The 24,197-nt window shown below is 40.5% G+C and overlaps 1 protein-coding gene across 4 annotated transcripts in view; it reads left to right on the forward strand.

Moving 5' to 3' along the window:
- NPR2 (natriuretic peptide receptor 2) overlaps nucleotides 1–24,197 on the forward strand; it is a 55,824-nt gene that overhangs the window by 3,214 nt on the left and 28,413 nt on the right. For 2 of the 4 annotated variants that reach the window (XM_049116254.1, XM_049116251.1), the window contains exons 2-3: nucleotides 14,951–15,034; nucleotides 18,226–18,474. The gene's annotated coding sequence lies outside the window, so the exon portion shown is untranslated. The remainder of the gene's footprint in view (nucleotides 1–14,950; nucleotides 15,035–18,225; nucleotides 18,475–24,197) is intronic. The other 2 variants (XM_049116253.1, XM_049116252.1) reach the window with 1 other exon arrangement.

A 24,197-nucleotide genomic window follows, 5' to 3' on the forward strand; every position in this document is an offset into this window, starting at 1 on the left:
AAGTTCATAGCTAGGATAAAAGATTAAGAGACCTCATCGTTTGCCATTCTGTATTGAGATGAAGATGAGAGGAGCTGTTCCTGTGCAGGTGAGGAGATTATGTGAAGGAGACTGAGTTTCAGGAGTTGAGTGAGATGACAAATGAGACTGTGGTGAATGGCAGGAGAATGGGATGAGTGGGCCAGAGTCCCAAGAACATTTGATTGCTATACTCAGATTGCCTGGTATTCTCTCTGTCAGAGAATTTAGAAGATTCTCTGGTTGTAGTACTGATATCAAGAATGGTTAAGTTTCCGTTGATAATCCATCCATGTTGAAGTTTTCCTACTTGTCTCTGCCCCATTGGAACCATTCTTAACATGTTCGTGTAATTTTTTTCTCCTTACAAATCATTACATTCATGATAGCCCGCATCACCAATAATTAACCCTGAACTAACTACCATTAATTTTGACTAAACTCCATGTCCACTTATGTGTTTTCGTTGTTCCTGCCTGCTCTATAATCTACTGGTGACAGTAGTGACTTTTAAAATTCTAATTATGACTCTCTATTTCTCTCTTTTATCTTATTTGTAAATTATTCTTTTTTTTAAATTATAGACTCAAAGCTAGATACTTAGAAGGCAGCTAGTTCTTTGTTATTTCTGAAGGATGATCTGGTTTTTGCTTGACTATGTGTACTGAATGAAATGAGTTACTTCCTCTTGCGGTTGGAGGCTACCCTTCTACTGTTTGTTATCTGGCTTTAGGTACTAGAGGATTGGTAAGCTGAAATCTATCATGTAATGGCATTTCATTTTTCCTCTTAATTCTGCCTTTTGAAACAATATGGAAAAAATGTACTTGTTTTTCAATGTGGTCGCTCCTTAAGATTTGAAAAGGGTTTGTTTTTGTTATTTATTTTAAGCTTTTTTCTTCACTCCAGCACTGTCCAATAGAACTTTCTGTGATGATGGAAATGTTCTTGACCAGTCCTATCTAATCAGTAGCTACTAGTCACATGTGGCTTTTGAGCACTTGAAATAGAGCTACTGTGACTAGAAATGAAATGAAATTTTAATTTAAATTTAAATAGCCCCATGAGGTGAGTGACTTGTGTTAGTACAGCTCTAAACTTTGGGAGTTAGTATATTGTCATATGACTGTCTTTTGGCTGCTGCAGAAAGCTTATGGTCACTTCAAACATGGTAAAAATGTGTGTAAATGGGTTCTTGATCTGCCTATAGGCCAGTCTTATATGTTGTCACAACTGAGAAAAAATGCAGACCCAATCCCCAAAGCCCTGATGAGTAATGTCACTTTTTACTGAAGGTTCCTTAGAAGGGGTAGCAGGTATATCTCATTTTTCATATCCTCAAAACAATGCTTTAAAAAATCCCTCATTTAATTTCTTTTTCCCAAAGAGGAGGAGTCCCTAAAGTTCCTCTCCATTAAGTGGCTACCAAATTTCTCCTTCATCTTTTCCCTTCTTTCCCCAAAACATCTTTTCTCCTTCTCTTTGAGCTTTACTCCTCCATTCTCTTTGAGCACCACCCTGTTCTCTCTTCTCTTTGAGAAGAGTTCTTAGGTGTGCTCCTCTTTCTCCAACTTCCCTTTCCTTTCATTATGTCTGCATGGTAAAATCAATGAACTTTTTCCAGACCCATCTTTCTTGGGGTGGGGTTGGGGTGGGGGGCAAATTAGGGCCAAAGGTCATATTAACTTTTTTTTTCCTTTCTCACACAATTCCTGACCTGCTTCTAGGAGTCCTCTCATTTTCTTATCATTGCTAGTCTTTATTTAGTATGCTTTTACAGAAGAATCTTTATTCCCTTCTTTTACTCCAGATCTATGCCTGATGTGTCCTAAAGCTCCTCTCTTCACAGTTCCTTTATCCATTTTCCTTTCATTTTTCATTTTGCATATGTTATTTTTAATAGATTTATCTTTGCCAATTTTTTGCATGTGAAGAGAGGCTGCATCCATTGAGGGAGTGCATTCACTGCCCACTCTTGCCACCTAGTGCCTCATCCTCCCTTGATTAACTTCTTGGCTCATCATCATTGTTCATACCTCCCTCCCTTTATTGTTTTTTGTTCTAATTTTTGTTTGTTTTATTTATTTATTTATTTATTTATTTATTTATTTATTTATTTATTTATTTATGATAGTCACAGAGAGAGAGAGAGGCAGAGACACAGGCAGAGGGAGAAGCAGGCTCCATGCACCCACCGGGAGCCTGATGTGGGACTCGATCCCGGGTCTCCAGGATCACGCCCTGGGCCAAATGCAGGCGCCAAACCGCTGCGCCACCCAGGGATCCCTTTTGTTTGTTTTTTGTTTTTAAGTGGGCTCTGTGCCCAATGTGGGGCTTGAACTCATGACCCTGAGATCAAGAGTCACATGCTCTGCTGACTGAGCCAGCCAGGCACCCCTGTTGTCTGTTGTTCTAGTCTCTTCCTTATTCATATCTTTAAGAACATTCACTTCTTTTTTTAAAAAAGTTATTTTTGGGGTCTCATTTGTTCCAGGAGTCCTCATGTAATTCTCTGTACTGTGGTCTAAAACTATTTATGTAGCACTGATTTAAGTGGTTTGGGGTGATGGGGTTGAAGGATAGAATATCCTCAACCATGGCACTGACATTTTGGGTTGGATAATCCTTTGTTGGGGGCCAGTCCTGTGAACTGTAGGATGTTTAGCACCATCCCTGACCTCCACTGTGACAACCAAAAATGTCTCCAGATATTGCCAACTGTCTCCCTGGAAGGCAAAATCTACCCTCCCATCCTGCTCACATTGAGAACAACTGTGCTAGAATATGGGCTTTCTGAAATTGATAGGTGGTTATACTTCTTCTCTCTGACTGCTAATTTGTTTGCTTAGCCTGGGTTTCCAAAGTAGGTCTTTGTCTTACTTTGTAGGAGATAACTTCTTAAAATTGCAGGTTTTTGAGCTCATCCTAGACCTATTGAATCAGAAACATTGGAAGAAGTAGAATCTGGAGATCTGATTTTTATAAGACACTATCCCCACTTCACGCCTAACCAGGTAATTCTTATGCCCTAGCCTTGACCTTCCTGTGGCATAACTGCTGCATTACCCACATTTTTTTCCTGCAAATCTTGCTAATGCTCCAGCTTTGCTTCCGCTCCTGGCCCCATGATGCCAACACAAATAAGGAGGCCTCAGGTTACCAGGACAACTGGGGCACAGGAAACCATAAAGGCTCTGCACTCCCACAGGCATCATGGACTATGGCTCTACCAGCTTGATTTCTCCCTAGGGACTCAGTCATACTTTCTACTTCCCGTCCCATCCCCAAACTACCCAGACTGGCTGATACCCAGGCCCAAGTCACAGATCCTGATTTTATAGACCTGGTGGTAGAATATGCAGTGCGTGGCATGGAGAATGGTGATGAAGCTTTCTTACTAACATTGATAATATTCCACGTCACCTTGGTGATAATTGAATTTTATACTGGTGAGAATTATATTCCCCTGAGAGTTAATGGGATTATAGGTTTTAAAAAAAATTTTTTTTAATTTTCTTATTTATTTATGATAGTCACAGAGAGAGAGAGAGAGAGAGAGAGGCAGAGACACAGGCAGAGGGAGAAGCAGGCTCCATGCACCGGGAGCCCGATGTGGGATTCGATCCCAGGTCTCCAGGATCACGCCCTGGACCAAAGGCAGGCGCCAAACTGCTGCGCCACCCAGGGATCCCAAGGGATTATAGGTTTTGAAGTAAGGATGCTAAACTTATTTCTATTATTTATAGTCCCCTCAGTGGACCTTGAGTCTTAGGTCCTTTTGGATCCCTGGATAGATTTTTTCACAATTAGCTGTGGGTCAAAAGACTAAGCAATCTATTCCTGATAAATTGGAGCAGCTAATGTTTAGCAAGAAAAGAATAGTTACCAGATAATGAATTTGAGCTCTATTTACATTTCACTATAAAGCTAGTCATTTGTTTTAAGAAAGATCATCTGGTTTGATGACATCTTTTCTTTTTAAGATTTTATTTATTTATTTATTTATTTATTTATTTATTTATTTGTTTGTTTGTTTGTTTATTTATTTGACAGAGAGAGAGAGAGAGAGAACACGCACAAGCAGCAGGGAGGAGCGGAGAGAAAGGGAGAAGCAGACTCCCCACTGAGCAGGGAGCTTGATTCAGGCTTCAATCCCAGGACCCTGGGACCATGACCTGAGCCGAAGGCAGATGCCCAGTGACTGACTGAGCCACCCAGGTGCCCCTCTGATTAAGTCTTTAAAGTCACAAATAAATGAAAATCTACTTGCACATCTAAGCTCTTAGATGCTTAGAAAATGTTGAATTGACCCAGAACCAGAATAGGCCACCTCCATGGAGCATCTTGGCAGGTCAGAGCAAGAGAGAATAAAGAATAATAAAGGAAACTTGATAGCTCTTTTCAAACAGTTAAAGGATTCTCCTGTGGAGGAGGTGCTAGATTTAGTTGCTTTAGGTCCAGAAGGTAGAATAAGGACATTTATTTCATTTTTTAAAAAGATTTATTTATTGATTCATTCATGGTAGACATAGAGAGAGACACATGCAGAGACACAGGCAGAGGGAGAAGCAGGCTCCATGCTGGGAGCCCAAAGCGGGACTCGATCCCAGATCTCCAGGATCACACCCTGCGCCAAAGGCAGGCGCTAAATTGCCGAGCCACCCAGGGATCCCCTATTTCATTTTTTAAAAGATTTTTTCATTGACTCATGAGAGACACACAGAGAGAGGCAGAGACATAGGCAAAGGGAGAAGCAGGGTCCCTGAGGGGAGCCTGAGTGGGACTCAATCCCAGGACCCCGAGATCACACCCTGAGCCAAAGGCAGACGTTTAACCACTGATCCACTCAGGTGCCCCAGGACCTTTATTTCAGATGACAGTGAGAGAGAGACTTTGGTTTAGTAAGGAAGACTATTTGATTATTTGGTGGATCTCAAATTGGAACAAACTGAATTGTTAGGCAGTGAACTATTTGTGACTGTATTGTTTATGTGGAGGTTAGATTACCGCTTGCACAAGGTTTGGATGAGATTTGGGACATTAAATTGAGTTTGGCCTGGAAGGAAAAGCAGGCAAATTTATTGGAGGTCAGTTTATCCTTTCTATCATATGATTCTGTGGCAACTCTTAAAGTCATTACTGTTTCCCTAGGCACCTCTGCCAAGTTTACCCCCTTGAGTCGTTGAATATTAGAGTCAGTAGTAGAGTCTTTAGGAATTTCTCAAATGTTGTTCCCTAGCCCTCTGGAGATTCCTCAAGAATGCCTCAGAGGTGGCTGAGAGAAGTGAAATGGAGGCTAGCTGAGGCTCCAAGCCCTTTACCTATGCTTCAGCCAGAACAATCTTGCCTTGTTTTTCTCTCAGAAAATAAAAGGGGGGGGGGGTTTCCACTGGGAAAAAAATTGTAAAAGCCCCAATATTCTAAATTCTACATTTTATGGACAGAGAAACAGATAGGGAGCAGAGGTCACACAGCTAATACAGTTCAGAGTCAGAATTCAAATTTAGCCCTTCTAATCCTAGTCTCCCACTCTACTAGTCTAATTTTTTATAATTTGGTAAAAGTTTCTCTCCATTTATCTGGCCCCACTATAATCAGGAATTTTATTTCCTCAGATCTATCTTCTGTTAGCCCCTGAGCTAGTCTCCCTACTCTCTAATCTCTCCTACTCCTGGTCTATGTTATATACATGGTTGCCATGTTATCCTTGAAACCTTGTCTTTACCATGGGATTTCCCTGCTTAACCTTCTTTGTATTGCCTAGAAGAACTTTCAGCTTGACACATTGTTAGTATTCTTCAGTATCTCCATTGTGCAACTAGCTGAACTTTTGCCCAAATCCATCATATTATGGATAATTAAGGCGACATGTAAAACAATGAGATTGACTGAGTCCCACCCTACTTCTACTAAACACCAATTTTGGCAGAATTTTTGTGTGGACAGTTTTAATCAGGCATGATGAGAAGATGCAAAAGAAATAGAAGATTGCAGCTCATAAACAGCAAGTTGCATAACAATATGGGTCATGTCCAATTTATATGACACATACATGCATTTGTTTAAAAACAAGAATGAGATGTATAGAACTTTTCTGGAAGAAAATCTACCAAACTGATAACAGACATTAACTCTAAGGGGGTGTGGGGGTTGAAAAACAATGGGGGTAGTAGAGGAAGGGGGATTTAAAATATTTTTCCACTGCGGAGAGCCTCACTGGGTAGAAGGGTAACCTGAGGAAGCAGGCTTGGTGCTGACAGGGCAGGAGCTGCTCAACTGTCTTGCTTGAATCCATCGCCAATCATTTCTTTGCTTCTTGCATCACTCTGCTAAAGAAGTGAAGTGCCAGGAGATCATTTGATTGGCTAAGTTTAAATCAAGGGCCATCTATGGCCCTATCAGGATATATAGAGAAAGGGTCTGGGAGAAAGACCCCATCCCTCCCCGAGAAAGTCCCTGGTTTCTCTCCCTTGGAGGGAGGGAAAACCTGATTTTCTTCTTCCAAGAAAGGCATACACAGAACAGAAGAGGTAATTGCCTGAAATGATATCAGAATACTCTTAGGAAGGGGGCATGGATGCTGGCAACGAGAAAGCACAAATGTTCCTTTGAATTCATTACCCCTCCCCTCACTTCTTACCTACACCTCCATCCTAGAGCTTTCTTTACTTTTGACTTAACCCAAGTCCTCTGGCGTGGTATTAGCATTTACTAGATAGAGATTGAGGTGCAGACAGTTCAGGGGATGAAGGAGAGAAGTACGAGATGAGTCAGGCAAAGAGGGCAGTAGGCAGGTTTTACTTCGCTTTTTGCCCTTCCTGTGTTTACATGAGATCCTTTTCAGTGTCTGACCACTTGAAAAATGATCATAATAAACATAAGTCAAGTTACAAATAAAAACTATCCATCTGGCGGTTCTAACCACCTGCTTCTCTGATGGTGGAGCCATTCTTCCCCTATGCCATATAGAGAGTGGCCAGGGAGTCATTTCTGCCCATCTCCTGTGGGTGTGTATGTGTCCCTGCCAACACACATACCAGATGATTCTCCACCCTCTTTGGAAGGTCCAAGCCCCAGTTAGAGTATGTATTAGAAGTGTTTTATTTTCCTACAGAGGGGATTCTTCACTTTTGAAGCATTAACCTTCTGATAAAAAAAATAGCTTTCATGGGGTCCCTGGGTGGTTCAGTTGGTTAAGTGTCTGCCTCAGCTCAGGTCATGATCCCGAGGTCCTGGGATGGAGCCCTGCATTGAGCTCCCTGCTCAGTGGGGAGTCTGTTTTTCTCTTTCCCTGTATCCCTCCTCCTGCTTATGTTCCCTCTCTCGCTCTCAAATAAATAAAATCTTAAAAAAAAAGAAAAGAAAAGAAAAAGCTTTTTTCCAACTGTTATCATTGCTTAGGCCTGATTTTTTAAAAATTGACTTGGGTTGGGGCACCTGGGTAGTTCAGTTGGTTAAACATCTGACTCTTGGTTTTGGCTCAAGTCATGATCTCGAGGTTGTGGGATTGAGCCCCGCATTGGGCTCTTCATTCACTGTAGAGTCTGCTTCAGATTCTCTTTCCTTCTCTCACCCACTCACTCTCTCTCTCACATAAATAAATAAAATCCTTTTAAAAAATGGACTTGATTGGGTTAATCATGAGAGGGTGTGCAAATTCACTCTTAACTATTGGTAACAAAAAATACCTAAGTAACTCCTTAACTACTGCAAAATAATTGTTTTTTCAACTTTATGGAAATATAATTTATGAATAAGATGATGTATGTGTTTTAAGTGTACAATGTAGTGAGTTTTGGCAGATGTTTGCACCTATATACTCATGCTCCCAGACTGTAGAAATGTGTTAAACCCCTCCCCAACCAATTCCCTTGTTCTCCTTTGCAATCCGTCTCCCCTCACTCCACTCCCCCAGACATCCACTGATCAGATTTATATCATCATAGATCAGTTTTGCCTATTGTAGAGCTTCATATAAATGGAATCATACAGTATGGGTCCTGTTCTTGGCTTCTTTAATTCACCATTATGGTTTTTTTTTAAATTTTTATTTATTTATGATAGCCACAGAGAGAGAGAGAGAGGCGCAGAGACACAGGCAGAGGGAGAAGCAGGCTCCATGCACCGGGAGCCCGACGTGGGATTCGATCCCGGGTCTCCAGGATCGCGCCCTGGGCCAAAGGCAGGCGCCAAACCGCTGCGCCACCCAGGGATCCCCACCATTATGTTTTTATTTTTTTATTTTTTTTATTATTATTTTTTTAAAGAGCTAGCATATTCTATTTTATTTATTTATGTTTAATTTTTTATTTATTTATGATAGTCACACAGAGAGAGAGAGAGAGAGAGAGAGGCAGAGACACAGGCAGAGGGAGAAACAGGCTCCATGCACCGGGAGCCCGATGTGGGATTCGATCCCGGGTCTCCAGGATTGCGCCCTGGGCCAAAGGCAGGCGCCAAACCGCTGCGCCACCCAGGGATCCCCCATTATGTTTTTAATATCCATTCATGCTTTTGTGTATATCAGTAGTCCATCCCTTTTTATTGCTAAGCCATATTTCATTACTTCCTCAGCGATTAATGATACTGAGTTTATCCGTTCATCTGCTGCTGGACATTTAGGTTGTTTTCCACTTTTTGGAAGCTGCTGTGAACATTCACACACAAGTATTTTTGTAGACATGTTTGCATTTTTCTTGGATAAATACTTAGGAGAGAAATCTTAGATCTTGTGGTAAGTAAATGTTTAACCTGATAAAGAAAAAAAGTGCCAAACTGTTTTCCAAAATGCCTGTGCACTCGTCATTGTGTGAGAGTTCCAGTTGCTCTGGATCTCCATCAGCACTCAGTACCAGTTTTTAAAATCATGCTAGTAGATGTGTAGTGATGTCTCATTGTGGCTTTAATTTGCATTTATTTCCCCAGTGATTAATGATACTGAGCATGTGCTTATTTCATGTGCTTATTTGCCACCAATATCTCATATTTGGTGAGGTCTATTTAAATATTTTGCCTATTTAAAAATTGGAATGTGGTCTTGTTGCTGTAAGGGTTCTTTATATATTCTGGATACAAATGAGTATATGAATTGTGAATATGTGTGAGTACATGAATTGAAAATATTTCCCCTAGTCAGCTTGCCTTTTTTCTTACAGTGTCATTTGAAAAGCAGAAGTTTGGGATCCCTGGGTAGCTCAGCAGTTTAGCACCTGCCTTCGGCCCAGGGCATGATCCTGGAGCCCTGGGATCGAGTCCCACATCAGGCTCCCTGCATGGAGCCTGCTTCTCCCTCTGCCTGCACCTCTGCCTCTCTCTCAGTCTGTGTCTCTCATGAATAAATAAATAAAATCTTAAAAAAAAAAAAAAAGAAAAGCAGAAGTTTTAAATTTTGGTGAAGTTTAATTTCTTGCTTTTTTTCTTGTACAGTTAATGCTTTTTTTGTCCTGCATAAGAAGTCTTTGCTAACACCAAAATAACAGATTTTCTCCTGTGTTTTCTTTTATATTTAGAAATTTTATAGTTTTAACTTTTATGTTAGGTCTTTTTATGTTTTTTATCCATTTTGATCACTTCCTTAGCCTTTCCTCACTGTATAACAGAGTCAGTAAGAAAGGAAGATTCTGAAATAAAGGTGATCCTCTTAAAAAAAGATGTATCGTAGAATAGAAATATTAAACTTTTGTTCTGTGTATTGTTGTCTTCATCTAATATTTATTAACTATTCATTAGTAAAATGTGTACCATCTGCATGTCAGGCACTAAGATATAGTAATGATCACCCTAGACAGTGTCCTTGTGCCATGGAGTTTACATTTTAGTGGAAGAGGTTGTGTTTTAGCATCCATGTATGCTTGGCAAAGTCAAGAAAATATTATTGCCCCATCTGCGATTCCTCAATTGAAAGGAATATTTCAGATCCTTGACAATCTGTTTAATCTCACTGTATGATAGAGCAGTAACCACTCTCCACAAAGGGCCACTGATCTATAGAGAGAAGAGAATCAGCTGCAAAGGGCCAGCTATTGTGCAATATGGGAAGTGCTATAACTGTGCAGGATAGAAAAACATAGTAAGTGACTTTTCATGCTTCTGTTACTATTGAGATAAAATGACCAGACTTTGGCTTAAACAAAACAGTTTGTTTTTGTCTCCAATCCTATTTTTTTTCCAATCCTATTTTTTATAATATCTTTTTGCCCAAAGAGTTCACTGTTGGTATCTTCACAGAACTCCTAGATCTCCTTCCTGATAGAGAACCAATTATCTTCTGTAACAAACCAATTATATGCCCCCGAAAGCCAGTCATACTTTGTGTTAATGATACCACCATTCTTCAAGCCATCTCAGATATCAGTGATAAGTGTTATTTACTATTAGCATTTATAAACTAATACAAATATTAATAACCAGATAATAAGTGGTGTTAATTCAGAGCAGGCTGAGATCACTATGGTTCAGGTTGACCTTTGTGGAAGAAATAAAGATTGAACCACTTCTGAAAAATGAGTAAGATTTTGATGGATGCAAAGAGGGCAGATTAATTTGAATTAATGGATGTGAGGAAGAAGAGATTAAAGATCATTACATATAGCATTCATGGTGTGACTCCCGTATCATATATCTATAGCAGACATCATTAATATAGTACTCATTCTTGCTAGTAAGACTGGAACTAGATAATAGAAAAAGAAATGCAGACATTAAATGGAGAGAGATTTTGAAAGAGACATCAGTGAGACTGAAAATGTCTGACCTAAGGGGTCAAGATGTGGGGCATTTCCTGGGGGGAGTAGGGAAGCCCTTGGTGCAGAGGCTATGAAGGGTTTCTTGGTATCTGTACTGAATGTACAAGCATCTGATGGCTGTAATAGGCATCATAACCACTCAGAAAAATAGTGCCAGGGGAAGACAGTGCAATTTTTTCTGTCAGAAGGCACTGCTCAGGCTATTTGAGGCTGGGAGAGACCATAGAATTGTACCAGCCACAGGGTTAGGCCACAATTGCAGAGTAAGCAGCACAGGCAAAAGAATACTACTCTGGAGATCTTGCTCAAGGAGTCCAACTTTTTCTTACAGCTGCGAAGTCCCCTTCGCAGATATATATATATATAGATAGATAGATATAGATATAGATATAGATATAGATATAGATATAGATAGATATATCCAGATCTATCTCAAATAGAAAAGCAGGAGAGAAGTGGCTCTCTTAGGGACTGAAGAATTTTTATTCAAGAGTATCGGAGTAGTACCTTAAAGATTGTTTACGTGGCTCAGCGGTTGAGCGTCTGTCTTTGGCTCAGGGTGTGATCCCGGGGTTCCAGGATCGAGTCCCACATCGGGCTCCCTGCGCGGGGCCTGCTTCTCTCTCTGCCTGTGTCTCTGCCTCTCTCTCTCTCTCTGTGTCTCTCATGGATAAATGAGTGAAATCTTAAAAAAAAAAAAAAAAGATTGTTTACGTAATCAGATCTGACTATGTTAAACTGGTTGGGAACTACTGAAGGATGTGTTATCAGCAACTGTGAAGATATATAAGACCTTCATGTGAGTAGAAGGTACAAGTCAGCTTATCTACCAGCTTTGATGAGGTGAGGCAGGACTGAATGTGGAATTATGCAGGCCTGTGTACCTGTTGCCAAGAGCGATTGATTGGGCCCATCTGGGTAGGTTAGGGTAAACGCTAGAGGCATGTGGCATACCTGAGCAGCTCACTCAGCTGCAGGGTACTGTTTACCCATGTCTGCTTGCTTCAGCTTTACCAATGTCCCTGGCTGCACACATTGCCAAAGAAAAAGCATATGGTTAAAACACATCTGCTAACCCTGCCGTTGTCAAACCTGTGAGGACAGATTCTTGTGGTCTGCTATTACCCCTAGCATCCACCTTTTTTTTTTTTTAATTATTTTTATTTTTTTTAAATTTCTATTTATTTATGATAGTTACACAGAGAGAGAGAGGCAGAGACGCAGGCAGAGTGAGAAGCAGGCTCCATGCACCGGGAGCCCGACGTGGGATTCGATCCCGGATCTCCAGGATCGCGCCCTGGGCCAAAGGCAGGCGCTAAACCGCTGCGCCACCCAGGGAACCCATCCACCTTTTATCTCTCATCCTAAGGAACCATTTTTTGAGGAGCCATCCACATTATTTAGATTTTGTCATTTACTCATTTTTTCCATTCTTCTAATAATTAAGAATCTGTTATTGAGTGTCCTAGGCACTGAGGATACAGCATTTTGTAGAGGTAAGGAAATAAATACAAATAAATAGGGCGGCCCCGGTGGCTCAGCGGTTTAGCGCCACCTTCAGCCCAGGGTGTGATCCTGGAGGGCCTGGGATGGAGTCCCACGTTGGGCTCCCTGCAATGGAGCCTGCTTCTCCCTCTGCCTGTGTCTCTGCCTCTCTGTGTGTGCCTCTCATGAATAAATAAATTAAATATTTTTAAAAAATACAAATAAATATGGGTAAGTTTGAACAATATTAAGTTTAAAATATATTACAGAGAAAGCACAGAGTATTATTGGAATATATGTATTTAGGGGGACCTTGTCTATAAAGTAAGTAGTGATGGGGCACCTGGTGGCTCAGTCACTAATAGGCATTTGACTCTTGGTTTTGGTTCAGATCATGATCTCATAGATTGTGAGATTGAGCCCTATGTCCAGCCCTGCACTCAGCTGAGAGTCTGCTTGAGATTCTTCCAACCCCCCCCAATAAATCTTTAAAGGAAGTAATGAGGTTTATGTGGTGACCTCAGTAGTCTTGAGGTGATCATGTGGAAGATGGGGTGTATGTTTTAGGCAGAGGGAGCAGATAACGGAGCACCTTGAAATCCATGATAAGGTGTTTGTAGTTAATCCTATAAAGGGGAGGCCAGTCTAGGTTTTTACATAGAGGAATGAGTTGGCCAGCACTGTACTTTGGCAGTTTAATAGACAGATTGGAGAGGATCAACTCTAGACTCTGGGAGACAAGTTAAAGGGGAGTTACACTGGTTCAGATGAAAGATGTGTGGTTCTAACCATGTGTAGGTTAGAACAGTGGAGAAGTGGATGGATTTGAGGGCATATTTTGGAGGTATCCAGCAAGGCTTATATGTGGACAGTGAGGGAAATGAGAATTCAAGGATGGCTTGGAGGTCTTTGGCTTGAGCATGTAGGTGGATGATGGTGCCAGTTACCAATAAGAGAACTTGGGTGGGAAGTTATTTTGGGGGGAAAATCATGTGTCTGATTTTGGACATTGAGTTTGAAGTGCTTGCAAATCCGCCAAGTAAAGAGATCCAGTAGGTAACTTGTTATATTAATGTAGAGCTGATAGAAATGTGTCAATCTATGCTTGGCACATAGAAACAGTTATTGGAGTTATGGTTGGGTATAGATAAAGAGAGTTGAGTGGAGAAACAAAGAAAATTTAGAATAAATTTCCTCCAGGAATACCAATGAACCCAAGGGACAGGTAGAGAAAGAAGAGCCAATAAGAGATTGAGAGAGAGAGCTGCCAGATGGTTGGAGGAAACCTATGGTATGGTGTCATGGAAGGTGTATCACTACGGTCTGTTGCAGAGAAATTTCAGAGTAATTGGCTGGACTCCTGGTGGTGCTGAAGTTACCTTTAATATTTGATAGGGTGGATGGGCTATAGAGCATCAGAGGAGTAGATCTGGAGTTCCCAGGCAGCTTAAGTGTGTCCCTAATAACATGGCAATCCTCTGCCCGTCAAATCTGGAGAAACCTGGACTCCAGGAGGTAGCAGGGGCTCAAAGGAAGGAGAAGGCTCCCACACAGCTGTATTACCTTAAGAGCTCTGCCTTTAACCTGGTAAGGTTCATCAGGATCCAGAGAAATCCCAGTCTATGGACCTGAACCATCCCACAAACTGTGTGTTACATTCTTACTGCTTCCCTGAAGCTGATGTTCACCCTTTTTCCTGTCTTTGCCACTCTGATTATGATGCCTAATTCATTTTCCTTGGCTCTTGATCTTTGGTTTAGTTTGGCCAGCCTTCCCTTTCTGAGGAGTAACTTCCATATATACATACTTCTAATAACCCCTATGCATGGCTGGCAAGCCCCAGAAGCTGCCTCTTTATGTACCACTCTAATAAGCAGTCACCACGGAGTATGGCCCAGGATTATAGGCCTAGATCTTTAGAGGTGTTAGTGGCTCTGACCTTTAGAAGTTTTGTTTTCCTCAACCATCTCCTTTTCTCCTATTTTGCTTGTCTGAAGCATATTTATCAGCTAGATGTTAAAGGCTGGTTCTATCCTTCAATGAATCTTGGCTTTTATTGCTATTATTCTGAGCTAATATCTGGGCTTAGTCTCGCTCATGGCCTTAAGGGTTTTGATGACCTTTTCTATGGAGTAATATTCTGTAGAGCTCTCTACTACATGCTTTCTTTTCTGCTGGGATTAGTCAAAAATTAATAAAAAGTTCTATTTTCCTATTCCTGACCTCTTTGTTCTATGTAATGGGTCTGAGGAATACTTTAGCTTATTTCAAGATCTATGATTAATATACCCTGCTCTGAATAATAAATCTGCACGCCCCCTGTAGCTTGTAGTTTCATATAGGAGAAGCTTACAGGCAGAAATCTGATTGGAAGTGGAGGGAGGCAGTTTGTTTTGAAGCTGAGTCCACAAGAGTAATGTGATCGGCTGACGAGGACTACCAGCAAAATAATAAAACAAAGATGCGATTAATAAAAATATGTGCTGGCATATTTATATGCCATATATAAATTCATTTAAGTGAGTTTTATAAATGTAGAATCTAGGGCCTTTAAAAAAAATCGTCTGAAAAAAAAAATCGTCTGTTGACCAGTTAATTCATTTACTTAGTGTATTCCTTTCCCAAACAAGGTATACTATTAACCTGAGAATTTCAAACACATGCTTTGCTAACTTTTCTTCTATTTATATATTTTTATTTAGTTTACTTTATGAAGAGGGGGAAGGAGTTCACCACCATCGATGCCAACAACTCTCCCTCGTATCCTCCAAGCAATCTTTTCCTTGGTGAGTTATGTAAAATTCTAATCATTACTGTTGCACAACACTAAAATACCACATAGATGTAGCAGTGATAGCACACATGCCCACACCCAGTGAAACAAGGTCATGTTCTGCCAGAAATTATCTATGTGGAGGTGATGATGCCATGACTGCAGGTGAACTCATTGAGGAAATGAGCATGAAAAGAAGAATGCAGAAAGCTGAGGACCAGGGTGGTGGTGGGGGAGGAGCTCACAATCCAGAGGAGGAAGAGGCCACTACAGTGAGAGATTAGTGGACACTGAGATGGGAGGGTGACTAGGCAAATGAGCTTTGGTAGAAGTCATGAGAATTTCAAGAACAAGGTGATGGTTAACACTGTCAAATGTAATTGAACTATAAACAGAGGAACTTACTGTCCTGTGTAAACCAGGAACTTCTCTGTGTTCCTCCTCATATAAATCATTTATAAAAATTGTACATTAGATTATTCAATTCATGGGCAGCCCAGGTGGCTCAGTGGTTTAGCGCTTGCCTTTGGCTCAGTGTGTGATCCTGGAGTCCTGGGATCGAGTCCCACATCAGGCTCCCTGCGTGGAGCCTGCTTCTCCCTCTGCCTGTGTCTCTGCCTCTCTCTCTATGTCTCTCATGAATAAATAATAATAACAAAAGATTATTCAATTCAACAAGTATTTATTGAGCTGCACATTAACTGCGTGTGGTTGTATAAAAGAAGCATAAGATGTTTTAAATAAACTGGTAATTTATACATAAAAACTCTCATTAGCTTTGACTGATATATTTGTTAAATGGTAACTACAGACTTATTTCAGTGAGATTTAAAAAAATCTCTTGGGGGCGCCTGGGTGGGTCAGTCAGTTGAGCAACCAACTCGATTTCAGCTCAGATCATGATCTCAAGGTTGTGAGATCGAGCCCCTTGTTGGGCTCCATGCTGAGCATAGAGTCTGTTTAAGATTCTCTCTCTCTGTTTCTCTCAAAAAAAGTAGTCTTCTTAAAATCTTTTGGTATCGTTTCATCTCTGATACCTTTAAAAAAAATCTCATAGTTTTTTATCACAAAAGTAATACATATAATTGAAAATACAGTTATATAGGGGTGCCTACGTGGCTTAGTCAGTTAAGTGTCTGCCTTCAGCTCACGTCACGATTTCAGAGTCCTGGGATCAAGCCCCATGTTGGGCTCCCAGCTCAGTGGGGAATCTGCTTCTCCCTCTCCCTCTGCCCTTCCCCCTGTTCATGCTTGCTCTCTTGCACACACTCTGTCTCTCAAATAAATAAATCAATAAAATCTTTTAAAAATATTTTAAAAAGAAAACACGGTTAAATATAAAATTCTAAACCATACTATCCCCAAAAGATAGCATTTCTCAACACTTTGATTTATACTATTCCAGGTTTCTACTCTGTGTGTGTGTGTTTAAGATTTTATTTATTTATCCATGAGAGACACAGAGAGGTAGAGACATAGGCAGAGGGAGAATCAGGCTCCATGCAGGGAGCCTGATTTGGGACCCGATCCTGGGACTCCAGGATCATGCCCTGGGGCCAAAGGCAGGCGCTAAACCACTGAGCCACCCAGGCGCCTCTGTGTGTGTATTTTTAATGAAACTGGGCTCATTCCATACATGGTTCAACATTCTGTCTTCACTTAGTGATATCTGGTGAACAACCGTTGATATCATATATCTGAAATAATATGCAATGGGCTGCTCAGATTTTAATGTATGAATGTAACACAGTTTAATTATACAGTGCCCCATTATTAGAAATTTAGATCTTTCCTGATGTTTTATTATTATGAATAGTGCTGTGTTGGATATCTTTGAGGCTAAATCTATAATAGTTTTCTTTAGCTAAATTCTTGAAGTGGATTTGATAGGTTAATGGTAAAAATATTTTATTTATTTATTATTTATGTATGTGTATATGTATGTATGTATTCACTTTGGTAAAAAAATATTTTAAAGGCATTTGATGGAGATTTCCAGGTTGCTCTCTGAAGTTGTATCATCAGATTTAGGGGCACCTGGCTGGCTCAGTTAGTAGAGCATGTAACTCTTGATCTCAGGGTAATGAGTTCAAGGTCCACATTGGGTGTAGCGCCTATTTTTAAAAATGGTGGGGAGCACCTAGGTGGCTCAGTCAGCTGGGCATCAGACTTTTGGTTTTGGCTTGGTCATGATCTTGTGGTTGGGGATCAAGCCCCACATTGGGCTCTGTGCTCAGTGTGGAGTCTGCTTCAGATTCTCCCTCCCTGTCCCTCTGTCTCACTCTCTCTCATAAATAAATAAATAAATAAATAAATAAATAAATAAATAAATAAATAAACAAATCTTTGAAAATAAAGTAAAACAGGGGCACCTGGGTGGCTCAGTGGTTATAAGCATCTGCCTTTGGCTCAGATCATGATCCTGGGATCCTAGGATTGAGTTCCACATCAGGCTCCCTGCAGGGAGCCTGGTTCTCTTTCTGCCTCTGTCTCTGCCTCTGTCTCTGTGTCTCTCATGAATAAATAAACAAAATTTTCAAAAAAATAAAATAAGAATTAAAAATTATATTCATTATTGAAGTTGTACCACATTGTACTCCCACTGGCTGTGTATGAGAGTATCATTTTCCTGTATACTTGCACTTGCTAAAATTAGACATTATTTCTAAAAATTCTTTTTTTAGAAAAAATAATCCTTCATTGTTTCAATATTATAGACACTATAAAAATATATGCATGTGGTAAATATACTTGTGGTAAATACTTATTCTTTGAAGATAAATTTTATTTAAAAAGCTAAAAATTATTCTGAATTGATTTAATGAAGTAAATGAACAGTCTGCATAATATTGTTTTTGATTGAATGTGGATGTGACTCTGAAGTAGTTGTATTCCACTTCCGTCACTTACTGGGTAGTCTTGGGCAATGGGTTAACATCTCTAGGCCTCAGTGTCTTTACCAAATGGACACTATAATAGTACCTGTCTTTGAGGATTGTTAGGAAGATTAAATGAGATACTAGATGCAAAGTTCATGGCCCAGTAGTTGGCATATGGCACACAATAAATATTAGCAATAATTATTGGCGAGGTTGATTTTCTTGTGTGACTGTTAAACTGATGGGAGGGAGCATCAAAAGTGAAGTTGCAGGAACAGTTCTTATTTTATTTTTTAAAAAGATTTTGTTTATTTTTATTTTAAAGAGAGAGAGCACAAACAGGAGGAGTGGAAGGAGAGGAGCCTAATCTTCAGCAGACTCCACGCCAAGCACAGAGCTTGATGCAGGGTTTGATCCCAGGGCTCTGAGATCATGACCTGAACTGAAACCAAGAGCTGGCCATTCAACCAACTGAGCCACGCAGGCTGCCCCTCAGGAACAGTTTTTAAAGACATCATCGTAGGAGTAATCATCTAGACTCTGAAGTATAGTGTTTTTCCTATCAACAAATACTGTAAGTGCTAAGGAAATCCAAAGATGAATAAAACATGTCTTTTGTTTTTAAGTAGCTTACTGCTAGCAGGAAGAAGGAGATATACCCATATTGCTCCTATATGAGGCAAAATGTGAAAGCCTCCTTGGAAGAGAGGCAGATAAAACACTGTGAGGGTTCAAGTAAAAGATAATTATCTGCAGAAGGCAGCACTTGAATCAGACCTTGAAGTATTACGATTCGAATATGTGAAATATGGGATGGGAATGGGGAGGGCATCCTTGGCGGAAGGAATCTCCTAAGCATGAAGGCAAGTAAAGCTGGAGATAGAAATGTAGGCATTATCGACCTCTGACACAAGCTAAAATCATGAAGTGGATAAATACATAATTGCATAGTCACAGACTTGGAAACGCAGAGATTTTAACTTTTACTTTTAAAACTGATGTTTCCCCCCACTGACAGAGGAGAATTTGGTGCTCTTTCCAGTATATTTGGTTCAGTTCAGTGGTGTGTGTGTGTGTGCGCACATGCGCTCATGTGGAAGCTAAGATGATTTATAACTCCCAGTCTAGCTCAAAGCTCCATCTCTGGGCTTTCTGCCTTTTCCCTGCCTATTTGGTTCTATCTGTCAGAACTTGTACACAGCCAGGTCCTTATAGGGAAGGCTTGTACCCTCGTTATTGGTTTCAGTTGTTTCCTCTCTCTGCCACAGCTTGTCATGCTCTCCCCTCCCCTACAGTTGGCTCTAAGAAGATGATGGCCAGGGGTTGTTTTGATGGATGATGACTTTGATGGATGGTGCATTAGCTTTTCCCGTACATGGATAACCCCTTGGAAATACATCCACTGTAAACCTTACCACCAGCCAGTGACCCCTGCGCGTCCCTCTTGCTCTTTCAGAGACTCTTAGGGTTGGCATACCAGCTCACTTTCCCTTCTAAAGCCCATAGCTCCCCCTGGGCCCATGTGAACTGAAGAGTCCCTTTACTCCACTCCTGGGTCCTCAGGTGACAGCCTCCAGCACTCTGCACCCCCATAGAAACATATGATGTGCTATCCTGGAGAGGCTGGCCCCGGGAGCTTTGGACAGGCAGGCTGCACAGACTAACTACTAGATGACCCAATGGGCAGACAAAGGGTGTGCTTAGAGTGCCAGCAAAGCAGGGCTATCGAACAGATTCAGATAAGATTTTAATGTATTTTTTAAAATGCAAAAGTAATTACTTTGGGGAAAAAATCAGAATTTGTTATACTTATTTATACTTACATTGTAAATGTAAGGGATTGATTTTCATTTTTTTGGGAGAGGGGATAGAGTACCATAATCTTTCAATGTTTTAGGTTTCTGAAGGTCTTAAACTGGCTCTATGCAGGTCTATTCTTTGACTCATCTCAGATTTTAAGGAGGGATTCAATTATGTCTTTGTCCTTGTCAGCAGCTCCTTCCCCATATTATCCTGAGGACAGGAAAGTGGAAACCCATAATGCTCCCATATCTCTCATTTCCCAAAACTCTTTTCTTCTCCTGTGTTCTCTTGGGAAAAGAGGAAAATCAGTTCTTTCTCTGTGTTTCTCTGCATAACTCACTTGGACTTATACCAATAGGAGTCAGCTTTGAATTTAGCAGATTTTGGAATCAGGGTCTTTGCTCTCCATACAAGTAAATTCATTTTTTATTTAGTTGCCACATTTAAGGTCCAGCTAGGAAAAGAGAAATCACTTTAGTGTTTATACCAGAGGGAATTACTTCCAGAGAATTAGCCATAAAAGTGAAGGAAGAGTTGAGAAGCCATTCAAAGGAAGGTGAGGCAATCCAGAGGTTCACAACAGCAGGAATCTTCTGTTGTCCTTAAGCAGAAGGAACAAGGGGAGGAGGCCCAGAGGCCAGGGTAAGTGAGAAGCTGGAACTTTGGAGGGCCAGCCTAGGGCAGCTGGATCCATCGGTGTCAACACAACTTCTGTCAGAGATGCGAGCCAAGACGGAGGGAGAAGGGGAAGAGCATTTTGGTTTCTGGCTTCCTTCCGATTCTCGTTTTCTGCCAATGCCTCTCATGAACTGAATTCCACAGGGACTCAGCCTGTGTCAGCCTCACTGGAGAGGGAGACGAGGGGACTGGATAAGAAACAGAGCAAAGACCGACTGGGGTGGGTCAGCCAGCCAGTGCGAGTGGGAAGATGTATATCCATCACTACCTCACAGAATCGCGGAATCACTTTGCTGCATAAATGGGCTTTTGTCTCTTCCTCCTTAAGGGTAGATGAGGCAGGGAAATATATTCTGACTTAACTTTGTATCTTCTGAAGGCCCCTCAACAAATATTTGTTATACATGAACTAAACCTAATAGTTTCTAAACTCTTTTGGTCATGTGCCACTGACCGGCTCCTATTCTCAGACTTTGCAATGAAGGGATGAAAAGCTGAAAACCTCTGTACAATATTATAAAACCAAAGTCATTCTTTTAAAACATTTCACCTGTCTCAAACTGCTGATGGTGGGGTCTAGTTCATGTTTGGGTAGGAAACATCCCTAATAATTGCCATAATAACACTTACACAATGCTTTACAATTTATTAATAAGTACATTTACATTTATTTTCCTTATAAGTAAGTTTTAGTCTGAGGATCCTGGAATCTGTTTATTTGACCCCTGTCAGGCTAGTGGAAAGCTTAGTTTTGAAAGAAAAACATTAGGGTTCTTTTCTTCTGAAACTCAGATGATGGGCAACCTTCTGTGACCTTTTTGTTAGGTGGTTTAGTTAGTTACTCTCAATAGTTGATGAGAGATGTTCTCAGCTGTCATTTGGCTGGAGAAGCTGGCATCACATTACCACTCCATTTTTCTCTTTCAGGGACCTAGCAGGTGCTTGAGAACAATGACAGGCTCATCTACTCACATGGAAGTCTTGTAGTCGTACACATCACACTTGTTTTTAGAGCCCTATTCTCATCCGACTGTGTATGTATGTACTTATGTGTTTTAATAATCGGGCTCAGTCCTTGAGAAAGAGTCCAAATCAGCCTTACGGTTCATCTTGTCCTGTGTTTGGTCAAGATTTGCTTTATGAAAAATCATATTGCTTTCATGACTTTATTCTTGGGCCAGAGATACCCCAACCAATCTAAACTTTGCTTTTAAATTTATCTAAATCATGTTTGGCGAGTTTTTTTTTTTTTTAAGTACCCATTTCTTGAAACTTTTCTAGTCCTAACTCTAAGATCTGCTAATATTGGATTACACTTTTCAATAATACTTCATTATCTTTTTGCCCCAAGTTACTGTTTTTCAGAAAAAACCTCTTAGCTCTTTTCTTAATTCATTCAGCCTGCTGTAACAAACCACCATAGACTGGGTGGCTTATAAACAACAAAAATGTGTTTCTCACTGTTTTGGAAGCTGGGAAGTCCAAGATAAATGTGCCAGCAGATTGTGTGTCTGGTGAGGGCCTGCTTCCTCATAGAGAGTAATCTTTTTGTTGTGTCCTCACATGGGTGAAGGAGCTCTTCGGAGTTTATTTAGTGAAGGCACTAATCTCACTCATAAGGGCTCACTCTCATGACCTAATCACCTGCCAGAGACCACACTTGTTAATACTTTGGAGGTTAGGATTTCAACATACAAATTTGGGAGGACACAAACATTTAATCTACAGCAGCTCTGATGTCCCCATTTCACCCTCTAAAAATATTTTATTTTATTTTATTTTTATTTATTTTTTTCACCCTCTAATATTTTAAATATTCCTAGTGAAGTTATGAGGGACTCATATTATTTGGATTTATCTATTTAAGGAAATGCCATCTTTCTCTTTGATATTCCATTACCTTCCTTTAAAACATTTAAAGTATCAAACACTGTATATCAATACTTTTTATACTTTTTAAAAAGATTTATTGATTGATTCATGAGAGACACACAGAGAGAGAGAGGCAGAGACAGGCAGAGGGAGAAGCAGGTTCCCTGCAGGAGCCTGATGTGGGATCCGATCCCAGATCCCGGGATCACGACCCAAGCCGAAGGCAGGTGCCCAACCGCTGAGCCATCCAGGTGTCCCTATTTTTTATATTTATTTGTTTATGACTAGTTATCAACTAAAGTTTTTGAATGAGTGATACTTGCACATGGGACAAAATTAAAGAAATAGAAAATGACATATAATGAAAAAAATCCATCCATCTTGTCCTTTAGATACCTCATTCCCCTTGGGGAGGCAATCGGTATTACTGATGCCTAGTCTAACAACTATATTTTAAGGTATGATCGAATAGCTGGTCCTTTTTCTTGAAGTTCCCCAATTATTTGTTATATTTACTATATAGAAGGATGCATCATGGCATGATACTGAAAACTAAGTTGAATAGTGTTAAGCAATCAGAATGATTTGGATTAAACATTGCGTTTAGAAGACTGGCGTCTGGCATGGACTACTTCTGAGTGTATGCATGTCCTTAAATGCCTGAACTTCCAGCATTTGCTTTACTTGCATGAATACCACTCCTTCCTACAAACAATGAGCTGTTACCTTCCTGTTTGCTTTCTCTTAGTCTAAAACTTGTTAATTGGGGGTCCTTTGGCCCCCTCAGATGTTTTAGGAGATTCTGGATCCATGTACCCCTAAAATGATGTGCAAAATTTTGTGTGTAATATGTATATGTGCCTTTTTTTTTAATTGGGGAGAAATTATCCATGGCTTGTATCTGATGTTCTATCCATAGTCTGTGTCTGTCTTCTTTACTCTGCTGAATTTTTAACTCCTGGTTCTTTGTCTCACTCAGAAGGTGACCCTGCCTCCTCATTTAGGAATGCAACAGAGCTGTTTATTTCTTATTATCTTTCATTCATTTCAGCATATTGTAAAAGATATTGAGTTGAATCCTTCCATAGAAAGGACCATACTCCCCTTTCAACTTCAGGTTCCTTAAGCCACAGCTCAAGTGTGGGCTGGAAAAGAGGAGGAGATGAGTTCTCACCGGACCTGAGATGGGCTTTTAAACCAGTCAGATTGGCTTGGCTTTCTTTCTTTCTTTCTTTCTTTCTTTCTTTCTTTCTTTCTTTCTTTCTTTCTTTCTTTCTTTCCTTATTTATTCATGAGAGACACAGAGAGAAGGCAGAGACCTAGGCAGAGGGAGAAGTAGGTTCCATGCAGGGATGCCAATGTGGGACTCGATCCCGGAACTTTGGGATCACTCCCTGAGCCAAAGGCAGATGCTCAACCACTGAGCCACCCAGGCATCCCTGGATTGAATTTTTACAAAATCAAAAGGGAACAGAGAGTTATAGAATCTGTCCATGCTGGTGAGTGAAAAGGAAACATTTGTCATGGCACAGATCAAGACTGTGATAGCGTGGGAGGTTATGTTTATGGCCTACTGAGTTCAATGCTGGACAAGGAAGTTAAATATATCTATCACTAATTACGTCTTTGAATCCATTACTCCATCTCTCCCTGCAGTCTCAGAGGAAATGATTCCTTTTCTTGTAAAGTGAAACCCTTCATCTATACTCTTTTATTTTATTTTATTTTATTTTATTTTATTTTATTTTATTTTTTTAAGATTTATTTATTTATTCATGAGACAGAGAGAGAGAGAGAGAGACAGAGACATAGGCAGAGGGAGAAGTAGGCTCCTTGTAGAGAGCCTGATGTGGGACTCAATCCTGGATCCTGGGATCACGCCCTGAGCTGAAGGCAGATGCTCAATCACTCAGCCACCCAGGTGTCCCTATACTCTTGTTTGTT

This window comes from Canis lupus, chromosome 11 (genome assembly GCF_003254725.2).
Source record: "Canis lupus dingo isolate Sandy chromosome 11, ASM325472v2, whole genome shotgun sequence".
NCBI classification, from domain to species: Eukaryota; Metazoa; Chordata; class Mammalia; order Carnivora; family Canidae; genus Canis; species Canis lupus.